Source organism: Gossypium hirsutum, chromosome A12 (assembly GCF_007990345.1).
Source record: "Gossypium hirsutum isolate 1008001.06 chromosome A12, Gossypium_hirsutum_v2.1, whole genome shotgun sequence".
Taxonomy (NCBI): domain Eukaryota; kingdom Viridiplantae; phylum Streptophyta; class Magnoliopsida; order Malvales; family Malvaceae; genus Gossypium; species Gossypium hirsutum.
Window position 1 is genome coordinate 69,167,864 of NC_053435.1, and position 5,512 is coordinate 69,173,375.

At 37.2% G+C, this 5,512-nt stretch overlaps 1 non-coding gene across 1 annotated transcript; it reads left to right on the forward strand.

The window, feature by feature from the left end:
• Window positions 1-4,890: 4,890 nt before the first annotated feature.
• LOC121212111 (small nucleolar RNA R71) lies at window positions 4,891-4,997 on the forward strand. Its single transcript, XR_005907320.1, has one exon. It is a non-coding gene; the product is annotated as a small nucleolar RNA R71 (small nucleolar RNA).
• Window positions 4,998-5,512: the final 515 nt, after the last annotated feature.

Here is a 5,512-nt window from a genome sequence, read left to right on the forward strand (position 1 = left end):
GAGATCCGAGATTCACCTCGCGATTTTGGAAGAAATTACAAGAAGCTTTGGGTACCAAGCTGCATTTTAGCACCGCTTTTCATCCACAAACCGATGGTCAATCCGAGCGGATAATTCAGATACTTGAGGATATGTTGAGATGTTGCATCCTCGAGTTTAGTGGTTCATGGGAACGGTATTTACCTTTGATTGTATTCGCTTACAACAATAGTTTTCAATCAAGTATTAAGATGGCACCTTACGAGGCTTTGTACGGGCGTAAATGCCGTACACCATTGCTTTGGACCGAGCTCGGTGAAAGCAAAATTTTCTGAGTGGATTTGATTAAAGATGCTGAACAGAAAGTAAAAATAATTCGTGAAAGTCTGAAGGCAGCATCAGATCGTCAGAAGTCGTATGCGGATTTGAAACGAAGAAATATTGAGTATCAGGTGGGTGACAAAGCGTTTCTTAAGGTTTCACCTTGGAAAAAGATACTCAGATTTGGCCGTAAGGGCAAATTGAGTCCGAGATTCATTGGGTCGTATGAAATCTCTGAACGAGTTGGTCCAGTTGCGTATAGATTGATTTTGCCCCCTGAACTTGAAAAGATTCACGACGTCTTTCATGTTTCGATGCTTCGACGTTATAGATCTGATCCATCGCACATAATTAATCCATCAGAGGTTGAAATTCAACCTGATATGAGTTATGAAGAAGAACCGATTCGTATCCTGGCTCGTGAAGTGAAAGAGTTACGAAACAAAAGGGTTCCGTTAGTGAAAGTGTTATGGCTCAAACACGGGATCGAAGAAGCTACTTGGGAAACCGAGAATGCCATGAAAGAACGATACCCAAACCTATTTACCGGTAAGATTTTCGGGGACGAAAATTTCTTAAGTGGGGGAAAGTTGTGACAGCCCTAAATTGACCCTAGTCGGAAAGTCGTTTCGGGACCACGAAACCGAGTCTTATAAATAATTAAAGGTTATATTCTGTGTTTATGATGTGCGTAAATGCTTGTGTGATAGTTCCATACTTTAATTTGGTCAGTGTATGTGAAATTTATTAGTAGGGACTTATGTGAGACAATTTAGATATATGCTAGGCAAGTGTTAAAGTGGCCTATTAATATATGTGGGAAAGTGCTTGTCCTTGCATGTCAAATTAGCCAAATTAAAGCATAGTGGCCGGCCATGCTATGGGTAGAAACATGTCACAAACATGTTATGTTAGTGATGTATGTTAGGAAAAATAAAATAAGGAGCATGGTAATAAAATAATGAAAGGGAATATGATGAAAACAAAGAAAAAAAAAGTGTCCATCCTTTTTCATTTCTTTGGCCGAAAGTTCTAAGGAAGAAGGAAGGAGCTCTTGCTTCATGTTCGGCTTGGAAGAGGATTAGGAAGAGGTTCGGCCATACTTGTATCTAGGTTAAGGTAAGTTTGATGTTGTGCCATGAGATTCATGCATGTTTTTAGTTGTTAGCTTGAGTTCTAACTAGCCCATGGTTTAAATCTTTGCTATGTGAGGGAGATGATACTCGGCCATGGGTGTTGTCTTCTTGGTGGATGTTTGATGTTGTGTTGGTGAGGTATGAAGATGATAGAGTGTGTGTGAGAATTTGAAAAAGGTAGGTCTTAGCAACTTCATGAAGCAATCGGCCATGGTGTATCCATAAGTATGATTTATGCTTGTTATGTTACTCATGGTTAAAATGATTCGGCTATGCTTCATGTAAAAAGAAAATATACATGTGAATTCGGATATATGTTTATATTTGGTTAATGATTTATCCTTGTGAAGTATAAATTTGTAACATGATTTGAGTTGAAAGTTATTATAATGTATTTGTGCATTCGGGTATATGATGAAAATATATGAAATGGTTATAATCGACCTTATGATTTGGCTCTTGCACATATATATATGTTTGCACATGATGTATTGGTATGCCATTTATGGGTGGTATTAAGTATATAATTGGCCTCAACATATACATGCATACTCGGCCACATGAGAAGATTAGTGTTGCATGTATTCGGTTAGAGGCAAGCATATTGATGCCTTTATCTTGGTTTAGACAATCGGCTAAAAGGGAGTGTGGGTTAATATGTTGAGTTGATGCATGATTTCACATGTATGTGACTTTAATGTCTAATGTATATATATGGGCTAAGTACCTTGAGTTCCTCTTTTCGATGCTCAAATGATTAAATCAATTTATTTGTTAAATTAAGCTCAAGAGCAAAGGGGAACTAAATCCGATAAAGGGAAGGAAAAAAGTGGTCGAATAGCCATCGAAATCGTTCGACAACATCCGAGGTAAGTTTTCGAGTAACGAGACTTAGTTACCGATTTGATTAAGTCATGATGTATGAGCATAATGAATATGCGGTGATATGATGATTCTACTTGAATCATATGTTGAGTTAATTAGTCTATACGTATGACGGGTAGCCGTATGTGCATAGAGATAGTGTCATAAAGCAAATTAAACCATGCTGTTTGTATGTGGCTAGTGAGCCGAAAATGGGATTGCTTAATACGTGACGTGTGTTCGAACTCCAATTATGAAAATGAAATATAGATGTGTCATGATTTGTTGATATGTGTATGAATATTTGGATGAAAACCGGGCTAAGTCCCGAAGGCATCTGCGCTAGTGACTAGTTCCGGGCAAGTCCCGAAGGCATTTGTGCGAGTTACTAAATCTGGGCTAAGTCCCGAAGGGATTTGTGCGAGTTACTAAATCCGGGCTAAATCCTGAAGGCAATTGTGCGAGTTACTAAATCCGGGCTAAGTCCCGAAGGCATTTGTGCAAGTTACTAAATCCGGGCTAAGTCCCGAAGGCAATTGTGCGAGTTACTCTAACCGGGCTATGTCCTGAAGGCATTTGAGCGAGTAGCTATATCCGGTTAAATTCCGAAGGTACGTGATTTGGGAATGAATGATCTGCTGTAATAATTTCAATTAATACGCTCGTAAAAAACTCAACAACGAGGTATGTGTTGTACATGCATTGGATTAATTGATTCCTCTTAAATAGTATTCGCTCAGTCGATTAAGGAGCTTCTGGTTTTGGTTAAGTTGATCCCTTATGTATGAATATAAAGGTTGGAAATGTGAAGTAGGACTGATTTTTGAGAATATATGAGTATATGAAATTATCCGTTTAGTTATATGAATGCTATACTTCAGTTGAGCCTAATTCCATTGCTCAAAACTTACTAAGCATTAAATGCTTACTCCGTTCTTTGAATCTCTGTTTTATAGATTTTGGTTCGTCAGCTATCGGATTGAAGTCGAAGTCTCCCACACTATCAAAGCCCCTTTTGGTACACTTTTGGTTGAACTTTGAAATGGCATGTATAGGACTACCCTTTTTGTTGTTGGTCATGGACCCTTTGGTTTTGTATAAATTTGGATAGCCATGCGAAAATGGCTTATATACACTTTGAGCTTAATATTATAATCTTATTGTATGATGTTCATTAAGAGGTATGGAAATGTTTGGGAACGATTAGCCATTGGAATGGTTAATCATGATCATATTTTGTGCTATATATGAAAAAGGGCTAGTTGAATCATGGAAACTATGTAATAGGTAAAGTCTACCTTAAAAATAGATGCTGATAGCAGCAGTGATGTGAATGTGAAAAATCACTAAAAATAGTAGGAATGGAATTAAATAGTGAGTAAATTATGTAATCGAACCTTGATGAATTTATTTTCATAGGAAAGTAACAAAACAATCATATGAACAGTATGTTAAGAGATATTTAAGTTTTCGTGAGACAGGGCCAGAACGGTTTCTGGATTCCCTGTTACGACTTTGGAAATTCATTATAATTTAACCAGAGATAATTATAAGTCATTCCATATATTTATAGATTCCTTTTCGAGTCTAGTTTCTATAGAAACAAACGGCATCAGTATTGAAGCCCTGTACAGGGAGATATCCAAGTGGTAATGCGCAAAGGTCAATGTAGTCGAACCCTGAAACAGGGGAGATTTTGGCTAATAAACTGTACTAATTGGCTCAACTAAAAATTCTAGAAAAAAATTTGTAGATGAACATATGAGTCTAGTTTCAGGAAAAATTTACGGAACTGGTTTTCGAGTTTTGGAACTCGAGATATGATTTTTAAGGTGACAGTGACGCAGTTAGCCAGCTCGTCTGGAAATTTAAAATGGACTGTGCAAATAAGTGATTTAAGTCTGCGAACCCCTCGTGTCTGACTTCGGCAACGGTCTCGGGTACGGGGTGTTACAGAATAATTGTGTTATTCTTAGCCATATACTCTTTTAATAAAGCTTCCATAGCTGATGTTGAAGATGATGAACTTTGTTACACATTTTTTCACGTCATTGGTTGAACATGTCCAGGTGGTACACTAGTCGCATTCTGTCTATTAGCAGTGCTAGCATTTCCTATTCCTTGATTACTCTAGCTAAAATTTGGATGTTGCTTCCGCCTTGGATTGTAGATGTCAGAGTAGGGATTGTTGTTGCTACAATTAAAATTTCCCATGTAATACGCAAAGGCTGGATTGGATGGGCATTCATTAAAAAAATGATATTCTCCTCAGTATACACATGCTAGTTCTGCAACCTTCATCTCCTACATTTTAGAGGGTCTTTTTAGAGTTTTAATCATATTCATTAAAGATGATACCTGAGCTGTTAACAGTGTAATCACATCAAGTTCTATTTCTCCAGCAACTTTTCTGCCAGTACCAACTCTAGTAGTGGGGTACTGATAATTATTATTTGCTATTCTTTCCAGAATTTTGTATCCTTTATTGTAGAATTTCTCAAGCAATGTCCCATTAGTAGATGCATCCACCACCATTCGTGTATGAGCATTTAATCCATTCTAGAACATTTCTATTTGTGTCCAATGTTGAAAACCATGCATCAGGCATTTTCTAATTAATTCCTTGAAAAGCTCCCATGCTCTATATAATATCTCATCTTCAGATTGCCTGAACAATGTAATGTCATTCCTCAACTTGGCATTCATGTTTGGAGGATTGTACCTAAGAAAAAATCTCTAACATAGTTCATTCCAATATGCCACCGTACTTGGTGGTAATGCATTCAACCATGATCTTGCAAGATCTCACAATGAATAAGGGAATAACTTTAATCTAAGGGCATCTTCAGGAACACCTTATACCTGAATGAGTCACAGACTTCAAGAAAAGTCTTAAGCGCAATCTAGGATTTTCAATTGGTAAATCACTAAACTGCCCTATCGTCTGTAGCATTTGAAACATTTCTGGTTTTAATTCAAAGTATTGAGCTTGAATATGTAGCCTAACAATTCTTGGACTTAAATCACCTAAAGTAGGCACTAAATGTTCTCTGATGGGTCTATCTCTATCATCTAAGATTAGAGGAATATCAACATTCCTTTCATTCTGGAGTACCTAATCTTCTCTGATTGGATCATTTATAACCCTCTCCATTTCTCTTAATGCTTTCCTTCTTCACCTTAATGTCCTTTCAATCTCAGGATCAAAATAA